We start from the raw sequence: 23,531 nt of genomic DNA on the forward strand, positions 1-23,531 counted from the left end.
TTTAAGAATGCAATTAAAATCATAGAATCATAACATCACAGAATTGTCTTGGTTGAAAGGGACATTTAAAGGTCTTCTAGTCCAACCCACTTCAAGGAACAGGGGCATCTTCAACTAGATCAGGTTGCTCAGAGCTCCATCCAACCTGACCTTGAATGTTTCTAGGGATGGGTCATCTACAACCTCTCTGAGCAACCTCTTCCAGTGCCTCACCACCTTCACAATAAAGAATTTCTGCCTAATATCTAATCTAAACCTACCCTCTTTCAGTTTAAAGCCATTACCCCTTGTCGTGTCAGTACATGCCCTTATAAACAGTCCCTCTCCAGCTTTCCTGTAGGCCCCCTTCAGGTACTGGAAGGCTGCTCTAAGGTCTCCCCGGAGCCTTCTCTTCTCCAGGCTGAAAAACCACAGCTCGCTCAGCCTGTCCTCATAGGAGAGGTGCTCCAGTCCTCCAATCAGCTTTGTGTCCCTCCTCTGGACTCGCTCCAACAGCTCCATGTCTCTCCTGTACTGGGGACCCCAGAGCTGGATGCAGTACTCCAGGTGTGGTCTCACCAGCATGGAGTAGAGGGGGAGCATCACCTACCTCAACCTACTGGTAATGCCTCTTTTTATTAAAGTAATTTCCTATATGACATAGTTCTAAGAAAAACTGTAAGAGTTGAAGAGGGAGTAACCAATACAGAACTGCTTAAGGGCAAATCTACATGTAGAAATGCCTGGGGGCAAACCTATATGCTGCAGCATAATTCAGTTCAGTCTGACATTAGATTAAATGAGCTTTGATTGAACATCATACTGACTTAATGTATTGGCTTTTATTATTGGAGTGACCATAGTGGAGAAAATATTCAGGATCTCTGTGCTCTGTTATCTGCTATAGATTGGCACAGCATGGGTTAACAGAGGGCATAGCACTATGGTACTGAACAGCAGCAGCTTCCTCACGCATTTCAGTAAGGTCTTAATTCAGCTGCCCACAGATAATGATCAAGGATTGACATTTCCAGCTGTTGTAACCTAGAGGGTATGGCATCGTTCTGCACAGATTACAGTGGGCAAAGTCTCATTTTGCTGCCAAGCAGGGAATGTTTTGGAGAGGTGCCCATCTATTGTTCCCCTTCCAGGAGACAAGCACAGAAAGTCTAGAGCTCAGGGATAGATTCAGGGTCTGCAGTCTACTGTGACTGATGTCTTATTTATTATGTCTATAAGAAATCATATTTCCATGGTAATAACCAAACTCAGGGGAAAAAAAAAAAAAAAAGTAGTAGTCCTCTTATTTCCCAAACTTTTAACACAAAATTTGGAAGGCAACAGAATTCCAGAAAAAGAACTATCGAATCTTACTGAAACTGAAAATAATGATAATTAGTATTTTTCCAACTATCTACTGTGCTTGTCAGGCACATTGTTCTATCTGAAGTACAGATTACAGCACTTAAATAATAGCTTGTCCAATTCCAAAAATACATGTAGACTATGTTAAATATTTGGCAGAAGCTCAGGCAAATCTCATGTGGACGTACTATGTCCAATCATGAAATTGCATTTCCTGCCAAAAACACCAATCCATGATGCAAGCAATTTATTTAGTGGTGAACTGATTTTTTTTAGTTCCATGCTGAGATATAGGAAATAACTGTAAACAAACCCTCCCTACCTCTGTTTGTCTGGTGTTCAAATCAAAGTTAGATCTGAAAGCACAGCAGATGCAAGCCCACCAAAGTTCGCTGTTACAAGGCTCTAAGTCAAAGGGTATGGTGTCTGGCTGACAGGGTAGGAAGATATAGGTCAGTACATTTACAGCTCAGAGTAAAATAGAAAGTATTTTGTAATGGTCTTTGAAAACCTGCAGAATGTGATGCATAATTAAAAGCAGAAAATACACACAGATAGATATTCAGCTGATGTAAATAAACGTTTCTCAGAGGAGCTATACCGCATGTTCTAAGTTTTCTGGCTCTTGTTTTATTTTTAAATTGAGCTGTCAAGTGAGTGCTTCCTCAAACATCCTCAAGTGCTTCAAAAACCATTTCATTGTGTGATGGTCACTTTCATGAAACTCTCCTATGCTTCAAAGTTCACAAAATCTCGATGATGAGTACGGCACAGATTATGGCTGTACTGCCATACTGTACCAATATGCCAGTGTTGTGTAATAAAACAGGATGTATGGATGCTTAATGTAAATCATCTGGTAAAAGCAAGGAATAGTGAGGTGATAAAGGTTGCTGACGGCAAAGTTATTCAGAATAACCAAATCTACAGTGAGCTGTGAAGAGCTGCAGAAAGCTTTCACATTACCGGAGAGACAGGGTGATAAAATTGCAAATGAAATTCAATGTTGATAAAAGCCAAGTGCTGAGGAAAAAATAACCCTAACTCTACATTTTCTAGTGGTACTCTACCTCTACTTCACTGATACCAGCTGTCATTTTTTCAGAGATGATCTAATTGATACATATTTAACTAAACTCTGAGCAATTGGTCTGTGCTTGTCTTTAGCTTTGAAAGCTGCTGTTTTTATTTCAGATCTGAATATCTTATGTGCCTAAGAGCTTGGGGTTTTTATTTTTCAGACTATATCAGTTGTCTAATGAAAGATATTAGTTCTGCTTACAGATCTCATCCCACTTAACTGCATACACATAATGAGCTCTTCTCGTTGTATCCCTTGAAGACATCCTTGTTTTGTCTAGACCCAATCAAGAGCCACTAATGAACTTCATACATTAATGTTTTGTACATGTTTGCATAAAAGATAGCTGTAAATCTGCATGTTTATATAAAATATCAAGTCTGATGTACTGGAAAGATTCACATACAGATTTATGAAGTAGGTTCCCAGCTGAAAAGAACATTTTACCCTTCATAAGTTAAGAATTTAAGTGTTCTGCTGAAAGGAGGAGATATTCTGGAGAAGGAGGGCAGTTAATAGTGCAGCAAAAGACAAGTCACAGCTAATGGGTGTTTCTGCAGGACACAAATTCACAATATGTTGTTCCATAACATCCCAAGAATAAGAATACACAGTGCTATGTCAGCTGCACAAGCCACTTGAAGGACTGGTAATAAAGGGGTTGTCTATGGAAAAAAGTCTTGCATGTGCCAAACAAGCTCTGCAGCCTCCAGCAATATAGCAGGGAGTATAACTGAACCCAAATAGTCCAGGAGAAGCTTATGAAAACTCTAAATTTTACTTTACCACATTCAGGAAAGTGATGTTAGCATCATTGTGAATAGTTCTCTGAAAGTGCCAGCTCAGTGCTCAGCAGCAGTCAGAAAGGCAAATAAGATATTATGAACTATTGGGAAAGGAGCAGAGGACAGAACAGAGAGCATTGCTAGACCACTGTATAAATATCTGACGTGCCCATAGCTTGAAAACTACTTATCTCATCTTTGACAGCACTATTTAAGTACAGGGAAGGCTGTCCAGGATGATGAGGCATGTGGAATGGCCACGATCCCAGAAGCAATGAGAACTCATTGCAGAAATGTCTGAGGGACATAAGGGTGCACTGTAGACAAATCCATGGAGGACAAATTAAACATGGAAGTCTAAATGCAGCCTCCAACATGAGAAGTCCTTAAATTGCTAATTGCTAGAAGCAGGAGGGATCTTACTACATTCACCTTGGTTCTCACCTAAGCAGACATTGCAGGTAAGTGCTGGAAATGGGCTCCAAGGCCAGCGTTGCACCCTGGCATAGTGCAGTAGAGCTTTTCCTGTGCAAGCAGGGACCCACACCGGTACATTCGGACACAGAGGAGACAGGTAGGTTTGTTCTCATTTACTGGGGGAAAGTTTGAAGTCTAGAGTGCTGGAGAGGATTTCTGGATCTATTTCCAGGGTGCTCTAAAAAAAAGAGTTCTAAGCCAGAGAGCACTTGGTCAAAGATTATGTATGTGTCTTTAGTGTATCACTCTGGTTGGTCAAGTCTTCTTTGTGGGTGGGTTTAGGACAAGTTTTGCTCCTCCTGGCTTTTCCAACTAGAAAAGACTCTCTCATGTCTGTTGGACAAAGTTTTGGTGGCTTGATGTGAATCTTTCCACATTACTGAAAGTTAATTACAGTAGCAGGACTCCAGGAATGAAAATGAGGAGATGAGCCCTAGGAACAGACCTAGCCCAGCTGCAATAACCACTGCCCTTGGAGTGGCCCGAGAATGAAGAGGCACAAGAAAACTTTGATTATTCCTAGGAAACCAGCAACCTAACCAAAAGAAATATCACTTAACAGATGCCTATTTCAAGTGTTGAATGTTCCTGAGAGAAAGCTATGTTTCTTCTTCACATTAGCTCCAACAAAGTTGTAGTCTTCAGTACAGCCATTATTAAACGTATGTTCTTTGTGCTTCCCAAAAGTGTGTGGTGGTGGGGAGAATGATTTATATATGCATTTCCTCCCACTTTGTGGACTAAAATAGTCCTATTATGCATCATTAACAGACAGCTCCTGGTACACAAGAATAATAAATTAGCACCTGACCAAAAAAAAGAAAGAAGTTAAGTACACATTGTCTCAGAAATATTGACACTGAATTTTACTGTTGGGTAATATAGATGAGCCACATGAAAGACTAATAATATTCACAAAGGTCTGAGCTCTATGATTTACACTGTCCCACTGGAGGTGTTTGAAATGAAACAATACAAAAAAAAAAAAAAAAAAAAAGAAAAAAAAGAAAAAGAAAGAAAAAAAAAAAGAAAAACACAGCAGCAATTAAAGCCTCCAAATGTTGGAGGTTTATTGGTTGAACACCATAAAGAGTTCATTCATAAAACTCCTGGCAGTCACAAAACAGTCAAACGATAGTCTGTGAAATTATTTTACATTTTACACATTTCTTGTCACATTTTTCCCAGGACGTTTGTGTTTTTCTCTTTGCTTTCCGAGGGGGAAGGGAAGGTGTGCCACTCAAGTTATATGCTATAGGTATGCTGGAAGCATGGATGCAGGACTAACTTGCTCCCTACTCACATCGCTGCTGCAATCTGACCTATATAAGGTGCAGACTGTGAATCCAAGCAGAGACTTAGTTTTGCTTTGTCTGCACATAGTGGTGTGCTCACCAGAACGCTGAGACTTGAATGTATTTTACTTTTCTAAGCTTGCTGTTTGGTTTTTTTTTTTCCTCTTCCAAGATGATAGAATTACAATGAACTGATGCCCTGACTTTTTAAATTAGAAAATGGAATCGTTTAAACAGTACAAAATGCTTAGTCTATGCTAACGTATTTAGAGAGGTCACATTTGCCTGTGCTTAGTCTCTCACACTCACATGAACATATGCACACACATTTCACAAGGACTCAGGAGGAAAATAAAATATTTTTAATTGTATTGCCAGACAGCAGGAACAATCTCATGTCTTTCAGACAGAGGTAAGCTCCATGGGCCGACTGAGACTGAATGAGAAAGAGAGCTGCCCTTTGTTATGTCTACACAGACATGCCTTCAAGCAAGCTCGAAGTCTGCCTTGGCATGCAACCAGCCACTTCAGGGCTGCATCCAAACCTTTGCTCTTTTCCTTTAGTGACGGCCGACTGGTGGGCAATTCCTGCCGTTGGCAGGGGCAGCTCTGAGGGAGGGAGGCGTGAGTCACCAGCCCAGCCTGGCACACGTCCTCCTGGTCCACAACCAACAGTGCAGCTCTGGAGGGTGAACAAGTGGCTTCTGAGCCAGCCTGCCCTGTACCGCCCGCCGGGGCTCAAGGGGAGGTGGTAGGGCTCCAGCCCTGGGTTTGGACCTGGGCACTGCCCATGTGGCAGGAGATGTTTCATGTCGGCTGCTCTGGCCCAGTCCTCTGGGAGTGTAACAGCTCAGGAGCACAACTTTTAGAGACTTCTGTTTTGACACAGGCTGTGCTAAGAGCTCTTGCAGAGTTCCCATGTGAACTAAGCCATCCTGTCTTCTTCCCATGCTTCTTCCAAAGCCAAATTATCTTCAGATTTTGAAATAACTTGAGATTATATCCTGGTCTGAACCTTCCACAGTGAAACAACAGCAGAAAACTTTTGATGGGAACTATAGAGCCACTGCTCTCAGGTCTGAACCTACGGTGCCTCATCAGAGGCATACAGCTAAGGATCCATTTGCATAAAGCAAAGTTCTTGCTCAAATTTAGAAAATTTAGGTAAATTGTAATTCTCAATCCACTGACTTCAAGTAATAAAGCTTTAGAACTTAAATTAACTATTTCTGACTAATTGTGATCCATTATTACAGCTGTGCCAAGTATTAGTTCCAGTTCTGGAATATCCCGAAAACTAATGGACAGTTAAGAATCTTGTGGCTACTTAGAATACAATTTTTATTGTTTTCCCCTTCACATTTAATAACTGAGTATATCGCCTTTAAAGCAATTTATTTGGTCAAATTACCCAGGGTAATAAATTTACCTGGTTTAAACTTCTAAAAAGGACTCCTTAAAAATTCTTATTTGGCAGATTTTTATCTATTATTCTTTTAATAAAAGAAGAGGTAGTTATTTCATTCAATCTCTTTTTCTATTATACTGCAATTATTCTGTAAGACTATGGTTTGACTACAGGTATATTCTCACGATAAGACTCATAATACTACCAGTTTTTTCTGGAAGAGTATAAATTTTAATTTTGAGCAGCAAGAAAGACTGCTTTTGCATCAACACCTTCTTAGTTGCAGCCAGAAGAACACAATAATCTCCTTCTTCTGATTAAAAAAGAATTGCTGACTTTTATACTTTTTGTGTAATGCAACTTCCCCTCCCCAAATGTACTACAGGCCACATTTTGAGTCTTGAAAACCTTGATTCAAATGTCTATAAAGGAACAATGTTTAGAAAGAAAAACTCTCCAAAATGAATTGCTTTGAGGGGGCTAAATCAAACTGGAGGTTCATGAGAACAATTATTGTAGAGTTCAATAGGCTTTGAGTCATGGGTAACAGGCTACTGGTACATGAATGAATGAATGGGGAGGTGATGAAATGAATTGAATTCATCTTTCTAGAGCAGGCTGAGGTTTGCTTTCAGATGTACCAGCCAGCTGGAATACCACGGAAGAGCCCTCAGGTTCTGCCCACACCCAGCATTTTAGTAGACACCACCCTCAGTTGTTATTAAATATACAGTCCCATGGAAGAAGCTTTTATTTGCAAGAAGCTGACTGAGAGCCAGATTGTGACATTTAGCTACAGGCCTAAAATGGTGACTGTGCCCTTCTCAGAATAGCTCCAGACGGACCATGCCCGAGGTGGTGCAGTCCCCTCCCCACGATTTCAAGACCTGAATTGTGGATGAACTGGTAATCTTCCTGGCATCTCGTTGTGCTTTTTCCTATCCAGATTTCCAAATAAAGCAGAATTTAATGCTTTTTTTTTTTTTTTTTTTTGCTTTTTCTTGGCTTTATTTGGACATTAACACCCAAAGTAAGGATTTGAAGAACATGCATGTCATTATTAATTCATTTTGCCTGACACAGAGGACTTTCCCCAGGTGTCTGCTGTAATGCTTCTACTGCTGTGTTAAATGAGATGGCAGATGGGAAGAAGGAGTTTGTCTTTTCCATTATCAGCTTCCTCCATCTTGAGCTAAAACCACAGGAGCTGATGGGAGAAATCCTTAAAGCTGTCATTAGGAGAATGAGGAGAGCTATTAAATCTGATGGCTGTCCACTCAAACGAACCAGTCCTGGAGACAGTACCTGCAATTGACTGAACCTTGAAAAGAAAGGAGGAGATGAGCAATAGGGTATTTGGGGAGGGAGAATATCATCTTTTGATTAGACTAATTAAGAATCTCCTAATAAGGAGACAAGCTGCCAGACTGCTCTTTTTAGAAAGCAGGTGGAAAAACATGGAAAAAATTACCAGATTGGATGAAGAGATGAAAAAAAAAGTCTTCCAGAAAATAACATATGTGCTAGCAAGAGAATGTTTGTTTCCTTACAGTGTTAATCACAAGGCATATAAGACTGTTAGAAAACCAGAGGTAGAGAAAAGACTAAGGCTTTAGCATTATTCTTTAAAAGTTATGTACAGGATCCTTGAAAAAGTCTGTAGTCTGCTTCAATGGTAACGTTGGATCCCTGGATCCAGAATATCCTTCACAAGAGAGCTGTGGGAAAAAGTGCTCTGAAGTTGAGAAGATTTTTGTGAGGAGGGTCAGATCTCTTTCTGGGAGCCGAAGACAGGTGACAGTTTATTAAGAGGCCTAAATGAACCCTGGAAACAAGCAAAGGAAAATGAAGAACGTCAAAACTAAAGAAAAGCCAGAGAAAGGGCCAGAGGTGCAGCCTACTCAAGTCAAAAAAAGGCTGGAAGGTGCACGGGCCCCATGTTGGGGGGACCTCAACTCAGTACTGTCCAGCTGAGGATTTCTAGCTTTTGGTTCTAAATGAAGTGTTTGCAATTTTGTTCCTCTTTCTGACTTGCTGTTCTGTAGATATAGGATATTTCTTGATCTCTATAATTAGCATAGCAAAGCACATGAATGTTCCCATTTAGAGCAATGAGTCTATTTGCATACTTAAATGTTTTATTTGACAGGGTTTATGAACCCAATCCAGCAGCACTCAGTGAGGACAATGAAACTCTTTCCTCTGACATGAATGGATAGTGGTTTGGGTCTGGTAAAGGTAACTATTTATGCTTGCCAGGCTGTTATGGGAAATAAGCACCCTCCTTTTATGAGAAGGAAGTACAATTATACCATACCATGAAACCATGTCCCTCAGGCTTTCAACATTCTTCCCAATGAATGAAGCCTTATAATTACCACCCCTACCTGTGAGAGCTTGCTAATATTGCATGAGTAAAACTCAGCGTTTAATATCTCTCTTTCAAAAAAGCAATAACAACAACAAACAAACCCCCATGAGCAGCCTGTGGCTCAGAAATGATGCTGTGTTCTTGACACTATTACCTTGCATGCAAATATTTTTCTCTCCTTTGCTGTATGTTTTTTTCTCTTGGTTTGCTCAGCTGGAAACATGAATATGTAGATGATATCATGCAAATGGCTCAGCTATCCCTGTAGGCATGTCTCACCACAGCTTCTTAGGTAAAAGGATCAGAAGAGGATAAAAAAAAAAAAAAAAGGATTTATTCCTTAAAGGGCACAATGCTTCACCTGGGATGATTGAGCAGAGGACTGAGAAACTTGCTTAGTGCTCAACCGTGCCACCCTTCTGTGCAGTTGCGTTGGGCACACAATATTTTCCTGCATTGTCTGAAACAGATGCTGTAGCAATTACGAGTTCCTTTCAGAAGAGCTGCTATTGTGAATAAAGTATCATTTGCACAAGCACGTAAGATATAGAATAAGGTTAATTATTGTATCCTTATTAGAAGCATACAGATGTTATGATTCTGGTCTTCCCTTTTCATGGATTCAAGAGTATTGATCTAATGGTACTTTGGTGACATAACATGCTTTAATCTTCTGCTTTACCCACAGCTCAGCACCATAAGTAAATTCCCAGGTAAAGAGCCGTATTTGGGAAGTTTGGCCAAACAACTCAATCTGGTGAACTTCCTTGTTTTTACAAGCTAGGATTAGCTATCATTTTATGAACCAATCCAGAAAAAGCCATAAATATGTGAGAGGTGCTGTTGACTTAAACTATAGTTGCCTTGAAATCTCCAGTTGTTTTTCTCACTTACTGACAGAGATCTACTATGTACGTACCTTCTAGTGTTGCCAAATTGAACCCTCAAACATACTTTAGTAAAGCTGGCCAGGAAGAGAGCTTTGTTGGTTTCCAAGTGAAAAGATCACAGCACCTGATGACTCTGGGCTGTAGCATAAATCTTCCCCAAGCTGCAAGGGAAAACTGCATTTTCTTTTCCTATTTTGTCTTTGTCAGTGACATTTCAGTTTCCTACAGCAGTAGGGTGAGCGTGGTGTGAAGGTGCAGGATACAAGGCTGGAAGCAGGCTTGGGTTACCAGAAGGACCAGCAGGAGTTAAGGCAGGGATCAGCAGATGTTTTGATGTCCACAACAATAGCTGAACCTGGAAGGGCAGTTACCCCTGTGCCACCGATCATAATCCTTTAGTCAGGAGCTGCAAAGGGGTAAGGAGGCAGGAGGCATGGCTGCAGCAGCCAGTGCTGCCAGCACAGCCAAACCCAAAGCCTTCAAGTGCAGGGAAAGGAGATGGTGGCTGCTCTCAGTGACTGTGACCTTTGCCTGTTCTGTCCTTGGCTTGTCCCACATTCATCCAAGAAAGTGGATTAACACAAGTGTGCAACATTTGCCATTTATTTCCTGCAGGATTAGCTCGGTAAACTACATGAAATTATCAGAAGAGAGAATCAACAAATGTCCTTATACATCTTCATATAGCAAAAAATGCTACAAGCTACAAAAACAGCAATCAGTACCTTTAGGTTGTGATGAGAAGACAAAAACACCATGAGGAATCTAACAATCCTAAATTTTAAAAATAATTTTAATAGTATAGAGGATAATCACCAAAGTAAAATGCAGAATACCTGCTGATCAGGGAGGACTGACTGTTCTCTGGGACAGGAATTTTGTGCAAAATTAAGTGTGCAGCAATGATTGCCACAGGCACAATTTAGTATTGCTTTAAACATTAAATTATTAGAAACCCTCACTGTCACTTTTTGACCTAACAGTGCTTGGCCTTGTAACCTTAAAATTTTTAGAATTTCTTTCTGTTTCTCAACTAGTGACCTGGAAAAGGCATTTGTTCTGGAAAAAGGAACTGCAAAAGCATTTCATATTGTCAAGTCCTTTTTCAGAAAAATGTTTTTCATACTCTGGGATTTAAATGCCCATTGCTTTCCATTCATCTGCACACTGCAGTTTAAAATTAAAAAAAAAAGTCCGAAAATAGATTGTAGGGATAATTTGTCTTCCTCCTATGTAAGTGTCCTGTCATAGATTTATTTTGCTCTGTTGGTCAGGTTTTCTCCTCTTTGCAAGGTTATTGACACCAGCTCAATTTTCTATTTCAGTATTAGTCTTTTAAAATATTGGCTGAACCACAGTTTCAACAGCTAATCTTATAGGGACTTGTGAAATACCTTCATAGGTAGTGGGAGTTGATAAAAAATCTGTGAAAATTATGCAAAGTAAGAGGCTTCCATACCAGAGATTCTTTTCTTCCCATTGCTGGCAAATATATCTGGGAAACATAAATCTCATGAGCAAGGACTTAAGAGAGTTTGCTTCCTTTAGGAGAGAAGGTGGGATTTGCTTTTTCTCCTGTTCTCACAAAATTTCCTAGCAACTTCATGGCTTAAAAATATTTTTTAACAATTACACTATAATTTCTAAATTTTATATTGTTTATTACTTTAATTACAATATTTAAATATTTAAAAGAAGTTTGTTCTTCTCCTAAGGACTTGTTTCCACAGTGGATGTGCCTGTGGCTCAGGTAGCTCGTGCTTCAGCAGTGACACTTCGTGCTACTTACTTTTCACTTACTGCTTAAGAGTTAGTGTGGAGTGAGCAGGGAAGACTCCACAGAGTTTCTCCTTTGTAAGGAAGCCCATACTCAGCTCAGGCAATCCCAGTGAAGTATGCCTGCTCCACAGCAGTCTGGAAGGAAAGTCAGACACCTAAAGGTCCTGTCCATCTGCTGGGTGCCAAATTCTTTCCTCAGCCTTTACGTCTGAAAGAGTAGCAAGCCTCCAGGGGTGTCCCCTCGAACACGTGAGGTGATGAGCTGAGAGGTGAGGGACCTATTTCTTAGTCTGTGTTAGGAAGTGCAATAGAAATACCACAGTTCAGTGTCTCACCCATTTGCTTGTAAGTTTTGATACTAGTTTTGTCTAAACTGTGTTTCTTTATTTGATCTTTCTTTCCATACAAGAAAGCCCATTATACAGAGAGCGTAGCTATTTGTCAGTAAAAACATCATAAAACCCCTTCCAAGTGTGCAAAAAGGAGGTGCTGGCAGTAATGGGAGGGGCAAAGGTGGAGACGAGCAAAATATAAGATTAAGAGTTGTCTTACTCTAATTTATATCTATGATTCCACTGGTATCACTGTGTTAGCAGTAGGGCAACACCATTCCCCTTCCCATGAATCCAGCCTGGCTTTGACCAGGCTCCAGGTCCAGTAGTAAAATATTTTTAAAGACGACTAAGCAGAACAAAGCACATCCCACGACTCCTCAGGGAGTCGGCAAATCCCCAGCACTGTGCCCCCGTGGGTGGTGCTGGTGAGTGAAGCAAGCAAGGAGGGCTGACACCAGTGCCCCAGCAGTGGGACAGGAGGGTGACGAGGGGCAGCGCTACCGAGGGCAAGCCAGGCTGTAGCACAATGCTGAGGGGCATCCATGCAGGGAGCCTCCATTCCTGCAGCATCCTTGGGGATGGACACCCCAAATTGTCTGTTGGTAGCTATGTCCTGATTCCTCAGTCCCCCCGGTAGGAATGGGTACTGGCATCCCCATCAGATGGGCAAAAGGCACAGCAAGCTTCCTCGTGTTGCTTCCTTGCTCACTGCAGCGCTCAGCATGCCTCACTGCTAACTGAGCCTGGGCACAACTTTGAGCTAATTGGATTACATTTACAATGAGGCACAGGTAAGCAAGTGGAGGGGGAAAAAAAAAAAAAAAGTCATTTTTAACTTTCCCTTCAGTTAAAACTCCTGCTTCCAGAGTTTTGCAAGGTACTCATTTTTGGAAGGAAAAAAGGGTTATATTGAAAGGGGTTTTTTTTCCTAACCCTACCCTGAGAGGCAAGTGTTACATTCTTGTAATGAAAATAGGTATTATTAGTTATTGTCTAACCCACTTGAAAGGCTCTGGTGTATTCCCCCTGCGTGAAGGCTTTATTGAAGACTGCAATAAGAAAACTTTGCAGTTTAAGCATTTTCACCCTTGGGACTTAAACTTCCATTTAGTTTTTTATTTGCTACAACCCCAAAGAGCCGACAATGTCAGCACCTGAAGAAATGAGGCTTCAGAGGTGATTATAGTTTTATGTGGAACAAGAGCTGTTATGAATTGGAAGACAGATGCTAAAAACTGAGTCAGATAAAGGTACCTACTTTGCACTTGCAAGATAGCACAACGCCTTCTGCTGTGTTGCAATCTTTTAATCTCTGTCAGCACATCTTGTACTACAAAATAAGTGTGGATCATGCATATGGATATATGGGAAATATTTATTTTAAGAAGACTACAAACTGCCATACATACATGTAAAATGTAATTAAAAAGTGCACCATAAAAGAACTACTTGAGGATTATAGAAGCTTAGCAGTATCGAACTGTCATATGCTAAAAATATCTTCCTATCTTGCTCTAGATGTTCAGACACCAAATTAGTTGTTCAGACACCAAAACATAACCTAAATACTAGTAATGTCACTTCTTCTTTTCTCTTTCTTTCCTCTGAACTAGTTCTTGTAGATTTATTCAGATGTAGCATTTATCCATCTACTGTATTTTGATCACAGATATATTCATCTTCAGCATCAGGTTTCAAATTCATGACAGAACCTAGCCAAGCGTAAGTTAAACAAGGAGAAAATCTGGAAAAAGGCATGTGTTGTGTATAGAAGACCTCAGGGGGTGAGAGGGGAATGACAGCCTCAGGGAAGTCTCCTCCTCTTTGGCTTCTTTGCACGTGCACTTAGTCAAAGGCCCGTCTCTGTGCCTGGGGAAACGGCCCGCAGGCAGGGTGATGTGCTCAGGGGTGTGAACTCAGCCCTCGGTGGTACAGAACCATGTGAGAGCCATGAGCTTGCACGGGGCATTTGACAGTAGCAGGTTTCTGAAGATGCCTCCTCTGGCTCCTGAGAGCTGTTATGAGTGGTGAGGCATGGGAAGAAGGTAGCTTCTTTCGGTTACAAGAACCTCAAGTAAACTTCCTGGGTGCAAAGTTAGCTTATAAGAAGTGATATTTCTGCTACAGTAAATCTGATAATCAAGTAAACATGACGATCAAGGGGGGTGGGGAGGGTGGGGAGTGTCTGCAGGCGTTTCATGCTGCTTCTACAGATCAGTTCTTTAAAACCAACCTGTATTTAATTGTTGCTGGCACTGCCAGACCTTTGCAACAAAATCATGCTTGTCCTAGTCTACAATAATATTACCTGTATAGCTGATGAGGTGTTAGGACATGTACATTTCATTTATCAAGAGTTTCCACTTGCTAGTAGCTGTGTATTCAGCACTGCTTTGCTTCTCAGATGTCAGCGCAAGGATGCTTACAGATTTGGATGCCTATGAAACAAGTCTGTGAAAAGTACAATGCTTCTCAAAGGTCAGTGAAAGATATCCATAAGATGTAACCTCTTCCTGCCCACCCAAACCAGAAGAATTAGGGGATTAGTTACACTATAAATCTGGGAAATGCCAAAATAAATTTATCTGTGAATCCTTAATTTGAAGTGGAATCCTCCTTGCCTAACTCACATTGTCTTTGTCATCATCTACACGCCCTTTCTGGTCTCTGGTGAGAAACGGGCATTTCCAAAGCACAGACTCATTTAAAATGGGTCAGATAAATTGCCTTTTAGAAGTGTCTGTTTCTCTCTAGTGACCATAAAGGGAGTCTAGATGATTAGCTCAGAGACAGAAGTCTGTGCTGTAAACTTCTAAATGAAGAGTGAAGAATCTCACCCTTGTATCTATAGGACAGTCACTACATTGGGCATACCTTTACTTCCATCACCTCTCTTCTCCCAGACAAATTCAGTCATGGTTGTGGATTATAAACATCAGTTGAAGTGAGATTCCAAGATCTCACTTTTCACTCCACAACCTTAAAATCTTCTGCACTCTCACTTCAGATACGTGTAGCCTTTTCTGAATCTCGCCCTTGCAATCTCTCCAAACTACCACTTTACTGCACAAATAAGACCAGTGGCAGTCTACACTCATGCACTATGGCCTTTATCTTGGTAAAATATGCATACAGTAAATTGCATTCCTTTTGAGCTAAACTTGGCAAAAAATGTTCACTAATATGGATGGGCTTCTCTGAGCTGTGCAGTACCACTTTATTACGGCTTTGATCAAAAGAGTTGCAAACAAGAGTTCTTTGTCCTGCAAGACCGACTGTGTATACATTTTGGAAAAAAAATTTCAATGCAAATATTGTTTTTGTTTGCACTAGTATCAGTCCAGACCACTTTGTTGAACACTTACTCATCAGTTACATAAAAGGCTGGATTTCTACCAGAGTAGGTGGGTGTTGCAAATTAGCTCTTCATTACAAGGTTCAGAGCTAGTACAAGCATTCACATTTTCATCCGCATCACACCTCTGGTGATACATGTGATGCACATTAAGGTGTCAATGCAATAAAGCATTTGATTAATAGCGTTTAATTTTAAGCACGCAAATAGTTATGTGTGTTCAATAGGGATACTCAGGAAGCATATAATAAATGCTTTGTTGGGCTGGCTTCTGAATTTCCCATTAAAAACTTTAAAAAAAAAATGCAGAAGAGAACACAGAAACCTGGATATGAGGAATCCCTCTAGGGAAGTTTGAGTTCTAGCTATGCAGTGGAAATTCGTGGAAAAAGGCATCACATGATGACCTACACACTGACATACATTGCATAGCAGACACATAGCATATGGATCCAGAGATAATATAGGGAAGAAAAACTACTAGCTAATAGAATTATAGAATCATAGTCATTTAGGTTGGAAAAGAGCTTTAAGATCATCAAGTCCAATGGTAAACCGAACACTGCCAAGTCGACCACTATAAACATGTCCCTAAGCACCACATCTACAAATCTTTTAAATATCTCCAGGGATGGTGACTCAACCGTTTCCCTGGGCAGCCTGTTCCAGTGCTTGACAACCCTTTTGGTGAAGAAATTTTTCCTAATATCCAATCTAAACATCCCTTGGCACAACTTGAGGCCATTTCCTCTTGTCTTATCACTTGTTACTTGGGAGAAGAGACCAACACCCACCTGGCTACAACCTCCTGTCAGGTAGTTGTAGAGAGGAGTAAGGTCTCCTCTGAGCCTCCTCTTCTCCAGGCTAAACAACCCCAGTTCCCTCAGCCATTCCTCACAGGACTTGTGCTCCAGACCCTTCACCAGCTTTGTTGCTCTTCTCTGGACATGCTCCAGCACCTCAACGTCTGTCTTGTAGCAAGGGGCCCAAAACCGAACACAGTACTCAAGGTGCAGCCTCACCAGTGCCAAGTACAGGGAGACAATCACTTCCCTAGTCCTGCTGGCCACACTGTTCCTGACACAAGCTGTGATGCTGTTGGCCTTCTTGGCCACCTGGGCACCCTGCTGGCTCATATTCAGCCGGCTGTCGACCAACACCCCCAGGTTCTTTTCTGCGGGGCAGCTTTCCAGCCACTCTTCCCCAAGCCTGTAGCGCTGCATGGGGTTGTTGTGACCCAAGTGCAGGACCCGGCACTGAGCCTTGTTGAACCTCATAGAGTTGGCCTCAGCCCATTGATCCAGCCTGTCCAGATCCCTCTGTAGAGCCTTCCTCAAGCTCATCAACACTCCTGCACAACTTGGTGTCATTCCAGTAGACATCTGGTGAGTTGAAGTCCATCACAAGAACAAGGGCCAGTGATCATGAGACTTCTCCCAGCTGCTCAGAGAATATTTCGTCTGCCTCTTCATCTTGGTTGAGTGGTCTATAACAGCATTCCACCATGATATCTGCCTTGTTGGCCTTTCCCTTGCTTCTTACCCATAAACACTCAATCGTATCATCACCATCATTAAGCTCTAGACAGTCAAAACACTCCCTAATACACAGGGCTACCCCACCGCCTCTCCTTCCTTGTCTATCCCTCCTGAAGAGTTTGTAGCCATCCCTTGCAGCACTCCAGTTGTTTGATACTTTGATACTCAATATCTGATATTTGATACTCAAGAGTAGAAAGAAGTAGCTCCAGTGGTATGACTCACAATAATCAATGATTTACCAGTCTTTGCATAAGCTGCATAAATAATAGTGCTATGTGCAGATATTGGGGTGTAAAGGAATAGTGGCAGGGATGGAGGATGAGACTAGATTGTGTGCAGAGCACACCAGGAATGTAATGTGAAAGCCACAAGGGACACTGAGTATTAACAATAGATTCAGCTGATGCTATTTCCTAGAAGACAATCAGAACTGGACAACAGATATTATGGGAACCAAGGGAGCACCTCTGCTTTCTGAAGGTGGATGCTTTTTGTCATCCTCACTTGCAGAATTGTTTGCAGTCAAGTGGACATGAATCATTAATTTTACAGTGCCTGTTCATGCCAGCTTTCTCTTACTTGACATCAGCATGTTTTTACAGAGGTGGATTTGCGAATCCACTTATTTTTGGTCCTGCTCCTTATGGATTCAGAGGAACTTCTTGGGAGAGTAAAGAGGGTGCACACATTTCCAGAACAGAGGGCTCCAGACATATTTTGCCATGTTTATTTATCTGTCACATGCGTGTTTCATCCTCTGTCACTTGCACTGTATTTTCAGAAGAGCAGTATCACTTCAAGTTTCAGAATACAAAGATTTGCAGCGTTTAATGTAGGCCACCTACATAAGGTCAAGCCACATCCTTTCCTGTTGATAGACGTGATGATGACAAATCAAACGCTTTCAAGCACTTTCAGAAAGGAGGAATTATTCTAACAAAATAGCATAATATATAAAAATAAATACATTGAATAGAATAGTTGGGGTTTTTTCCCAGGTGTTTGTGCTTGTGACCTTTCAGCATGCCCATGTACTTCTTTTGAGCTTCTCGCTACACCCAAGATGCACAGATAAATACTTAGGTGCATGTGGTTTTGTCAGTATCTCCAGGATCTGATGCCTGCCTTATCTGTTAGCTAAGGAGAGATGTGAGAAACAGCAAGGCTGGCAGCATTACCCTGGATAAACTAGATTACAGCATATGCTTCTCTCTTACAGCAATGCCGATGATGTTCTAGTGGTTGTTATTTAAGACTGTGATGGTACTACTGGGGCATGGGAGTACCCAACTGAAAGTTAGGCTGTAGCCCTGGGTACATATTTCTTGGTGGGAGCGCTGATGGGAGTACCCAGGCCACTTGCAACCCTCTACAGCTGCCTCTGTTGTGTCAGCACAGCTGTTCACACAGATGTGCAATGAACACGGGATCAGGGTGAGAAACAGGTTTAGCCACATGGCCAGGCAAACGCTGCCCTGGCACAATGGAGAGGAGGGGGCAGCTGGAGGGAGGAGGAAGGGCTGGAAATAGGGGAGTGAGGATTTCTTAAAAAACTCTGTCTGGCCATTCTGACCTGCCAGAAGAGATTTAGGGCTTACTCCTGCTGTCACTGAATGAAAAAGGCAGCCTTAAGATTTTGTTCAGTGCTAAGTAAAACCGATGAAATTTAGCAAATTTAGTGCATTCTGGATTGTATTCTCCAAACAGATGAACATTTTCTTTTCAGTAACTTGAGAAACTGTCTTTTTAAGGGCAAAAAGGCAACAATGCAGCGTACGAAAGAAAGGTATTAATGTCACAGCTGTTCTGTTTTCTAGCGCTATTCCTTTTTCTCTTAGGTTGTCATCGGCTACTTTTGGTGTGAAATTGAAGAGAGGCTTGTAAACAGCTGCTGACACATGCAATATGCTGCATGCAGCAAGAATGCTCATCATGCGTCATCCACACCCTGTTTTGTCATGTTGGTATTTCCCTCAGACTGTGCCCAAACTATATTTTTTTTAAAATCCTGCCCCCCCCAAAAAAAAAAAAAAAACAAAAACAAACCCAAAATACATTTTCAAGGAAAAAAAAATCCTGAAAATGTCAAGTGTTTGCTCAGGCTCTGATCCAACACAATACTAAAACTCTTTTTAAAAAGTCAAGTGCATCCCAAACAGCCTGTTCCTCTTGGTAATCTAGACCTTTTAATGGAAATTCTAGCAGAGCTGTGACTATTACTAATGCACTTAATACATTAGGAGCTCAATTTTGAATGCCTTGAGCACTTAGTCTCCCTGCTAAAGTGGATCAGAGCTGTGGTGGTGTAGCATAACAGGGGCAGTCCCATAGTCTTTGTGACCTTTTGTGAGCATCTGAAAGAGATTGCATTTAATGATTTTAAAATGTCAAGGCCCATTTCAGGCAAAAAGAAAGAAATCAAATTGGGTTTCTGGACTGTGTAAGCTTTTGAAATGAGTCCATGGACATCCTCAGACGTAAGACTCTGGGCTGAAATATCATGGAGGCTGAATACATTATATTTCAGAATCAGGTCTTAGAGACAGTAATTTCAAAATCCAGGCCTGCAGAATAATAATGTTACAGCACATGCCTGCCATAATTTGCTTTTCAGTTCATTCTGAATTACCTCAGCACAACTGAGTAATTCATCAGTGCATAAAGCATGCAGAGACTGGAAGTGTGAATTATGCATGAAAGATTATTTTGCTGTGATGTTCTGCTGGATGCGTATGTTTGTGCAGTGTACACTGGAAAGCTGCACTAACAGCCCGTGATGACTGGGTGTTGGTTTGTGGAATATATGGGGTCTTGTGTTGTTTGAAAGCATATCAGCTGTGATATGACGCTAGTAAAGAAAACTGCATCAACAGTATAAATAAATGATGGCTTTAAGAAATGAATTATGCCATAAATAAATCACCTCCGCTTCCTCACATTCTGCCTCTGTAGAAAGCTAGTTAACCGAATGTGTTATTCACTATCCATAGACCACCTGACCAAACAAGGTTGTTTACTTCACTGACACAGACAGATCCGCCAAAGAGTGCAAACTTGTCATGTAACCAGTAATAAAATAAGTGTTGATGACATAATTTGTCTGGCTGGTTCTGGCATGTCTCAGGTTTGAATGAAGCTCTCTTGGGATTGAAAATAAAGATGCAGAATTAGACTTTTGAAGAAGGAATCCAAGTTAATTATCACAACTAAAAACAATAATGAGAAGTCATTTCTGATGCATTATATAATAATCATGTAATAACATGTTAAGATGAAGCCAAAGCTGCAGGCATATATTGGTTGATGTGAGTGCCTATTAACTTTTCAAGAACACTAGCAATGAAAGTAATAGAAAATACAGGAAATGTAGAATTAAATGTTACTTCTTTAACACGTTAGCTTGACCATCTTAATTGTAAAGTGGGTTGAAGAATAGAACTATTGCACGAAACATCTCAAAAGGTTCACAATTATTTTTATTTTACAAACTCTTTAGGAAATTATATTTTTCTATTATTTTAAAACTATATGAAGATACTACTTGATTTAACAGTTTTCTGGCTTTCATTGCTTTGTCTTGCATTTTTCTTTCTTCACTTCCACCCTGGAAAGCAAGATGATTCACACAGAGCAGGAAAAGACAGCAAATAGATTTTTCTATTCTTGGTTGATAGCCACATTTAGAAAGGCAAGAAGGTAATTTCAGATTAAAAACATCGTTTTTCACAAAAGCCTCAACACACTTTATGTAATTCTGACCTTTTGAATATATCTTGTAAGAAAAAAAATTCTGTTAGCTTTTCCTGTCATATTTTAAGTCACTATCTTAACCCAAGAATTAGTAATGCCAATTTTGAGGGTAAAACATCTGTGTAAATTTTAAGGAGTGGAAAACATTTCAATTTTAGCAATAAACAAGTTGCAGCTTTAAACATTCAGCTGCTATATTCATTCACTTATTCTATCTAAAAGCAAGTGATCTATTCTTTATTGAAAACAATATTGATAACTTTTAATCTGCTGTGTAGATTACTCCCAAAATTTTAGTCCCTGATATTTATTGAGAAAAAAAAATACAGACTTCCAATTTATATGGTGCTAGGATCACTGCCAACGGTAAAATTAATTCATGAGGGAACACATGAGAGATGTTGGAAAAAACAAGAACAGAAATCAGCAGCACTCCCCAGGCTCCAACCCTCAAACCTGCAAGGTGCAGGAAAAAATATCCATGGGATGTGTACCAGTCCATGATGACAACTACCAGGAATAACTCACTAGTCACATGCTACCCTCAGGAACACAAGTAACCCTGTATTTGAAACGCAGCCATTTCCTGAAGCTCTGGTGCAGTCACTGCAGGAATCACTCCTGTATGGTCATCCTGCCATAAAGGTCACTCTAAACCAAGCTAAACATCTCAGTACTATAGTGGTAAGGCAGATGGTCCTACACTGTTGCTACTTTCAACAGGCAGGAAAGGGATTGCAGTAAGAAAAGGCGACACAGACATCATCCCTCACAAACACCCACATCAGCAATTGCTGGCTGTGGTGGTGACTTCCTGACTGGGGACCAGAGATAAAGACTATTGCACTGTTTTCACCATTACCCCCAAAATAACTGCCAAGTAGTTTAACAAATTCCAAATATTTAACAAATATTTTTAGTTATTTAAGGCAAAGTCAGTCCCAACATTTATCATAGCTTTTTCTAGCAGGGTAAGCTACAGGCTCTGGAGTAGGATTTGTTTCACCTGCTTTTAGCTATCTGGAAGTCATGATGGTAGTGTGAGCTAACTGTCTACCTTCCACCCTATAGTCAATGAACAGACATGGGCATATCCAAAGACTGATTCTTCCTGCTTATATGAAACATCTATGATTGGCTGGAGGTACTCTTCTTAGCTTAGACCTAATGTCTAATGTTTGCATTCCTATAGACAGGCTGGATTTTAAATACAAACAAACAAAATCCAGCATAAAAGCAAAGAAAAAACCCAGCTGATTTTGAGTCCTTGCAAAAATCTATCTTTTTTCCTTGAGCTATTATGTTTTATGAAAATTTTGAGGAATCATTTTGTGATGTGAAGGTTCATAAGTAAAAATAGGTATGGCAGAAATAATTCTTTGAGTCCTACACTGCTCAGCTGGGCTCTGAAAAGTGTTGGTTATTCTCCAACAGGCGCTCTAGCAAAGACTGGCATTAGATGTGATTGCCCCAGCGCAAAGAAGTCAAGCAGCCCCCTCTTTCCCCCTACAGCCGAGCACAGAGCTATCTTTTGGTTGCAAACACAGAGGAGGTTGCTGCTTTTGATGCTGAAAAGGAGCTGTGACGTATGTTGTCAAGATGAAATTCTGCTCTAATTCCCCTAAGCTCTAGTTAGGCCTATGAGAGGAGCCTGTGGTTGCTCTTCCTAAAGGGATGATGTGAGCTGCTGTACGCTGTGTTCCGGTCTGATCTCCATGTTCATAATATTTCTATCAGCCGCCACTGGAGTGCACAAGTCCCCAGCACTCCCGACCCTCAGTACACCAACTCCTCCATCATTTAAATTCAGAGTCTTGAAAAAAAATCAATAGGTTTTAATAGGTATTTCCTGAGGTTTATTAAGTATCAAACAGAACTGAGACATCTACTTATTTTTTATATCTGCTGTCAATATTGCTTGCCTTTTTTTTTTTTTTTTATTAAACTAAAGCAGATGTGAGTTAGTCACTGACAGACTCCTCATTAAAACAATGTTCGCTGCCTCTTTTGTGGATTGCATAGGAAGGCTGCAATAAACACTTCACATTGTGTCGCCCATCAGTTGCTGCCGTTGTTACTAATGAAATACTAATGCTCTGATAATGCAGTTGTAAGTCTAATTTACCTCTTAGGTTTCGACATTATTCACCAAATAAAATAGCACTCTGAGAAGCCAGTTCCACTGAGCCATGACAATTTACTCCAGCTGAAGATCTGCCTCCCCTGCTCTTGAGGTAGACTTGGACTAGAAAAAGGAGCTGTCTGGCTAATACAAGCATACTCTGTAGCCTTTGTCAAAACAGTTTTTATTCTCATCCAATGCAAACCTCAGGCATTATTACAGGGTTTCATGGAACAGATGTTCTTGAATTTGCATAATGACAGACAGACTGCCTTTTCTTTATGAAAGGTCACTCAAAACCAATGCTACTGTTCAGTCAGTCCTGCCTTCGTTAAGCAATTTCAGGACAAATCTGCTTTGTTTTCACTTACTGTTTTCATGACCACTGTTTTACATACTTTAATCAGATGAAATTGAGGCCAAATCATTGGCTTATGTCACACCACATGGCTGTCTAACTTCCCCTAATTCCCAAATATTGGGCATTCTTGTATGATTGTTCAAATAACAGGATCAAACCCTCAGCTGCTGTAAGACAGAGCAACTCCAGTGACACTGGTGAGGCCTCCTTAGTTGAAGCTGGCTAAGACAACCAGCTCTTCAAGAGAACATCCCAAAAGTAGGTGCTTGGCCTCGGTTTAAATTGACTATTTATTCATTGGGGGGGGGGGGGGGGGTTGGTTGCTTTTCTTTTTTTTTCACCAATGAAATAAAATTGACATGAAGTTTCTAAGCAGAAGCACTATTTCTCATAAAGCTGATTTCTATTTAACAGCATGTACCCCCCCTCCCCGGTATAAGCAAGCGGTTCTTTTCTTTGCGATTTGTCTGGGCACATCAAATAGCTGATAGGAAAGTTTTAAATCTTCTACATCTAATGTCTCAGTGACAGACAAATTCCATCATGGAGATCCCCAAAGAGTAGTGCATGTTTGCCTTCAAGGCAAAAACTGAATTTTGCATTCTAGTCAGCATGCAGCTGGAGTGTTATTGAGAAA

This window comes from Balearica regulorum, chromosome 1, assembly GCF_011004875.1.
Source record: "Balearica regulorum gibbericeps isolate bBalReg1 chromosome 1, bBalReg1.pri, whole genome shotgun sequence".
In the NCBI taxonomy this organism is placed as follows: Eukaryota; Metazoa; Chordata; class Aves; order Gruiformes; family Gruidae; genus Balearica; species Balearica regulorum.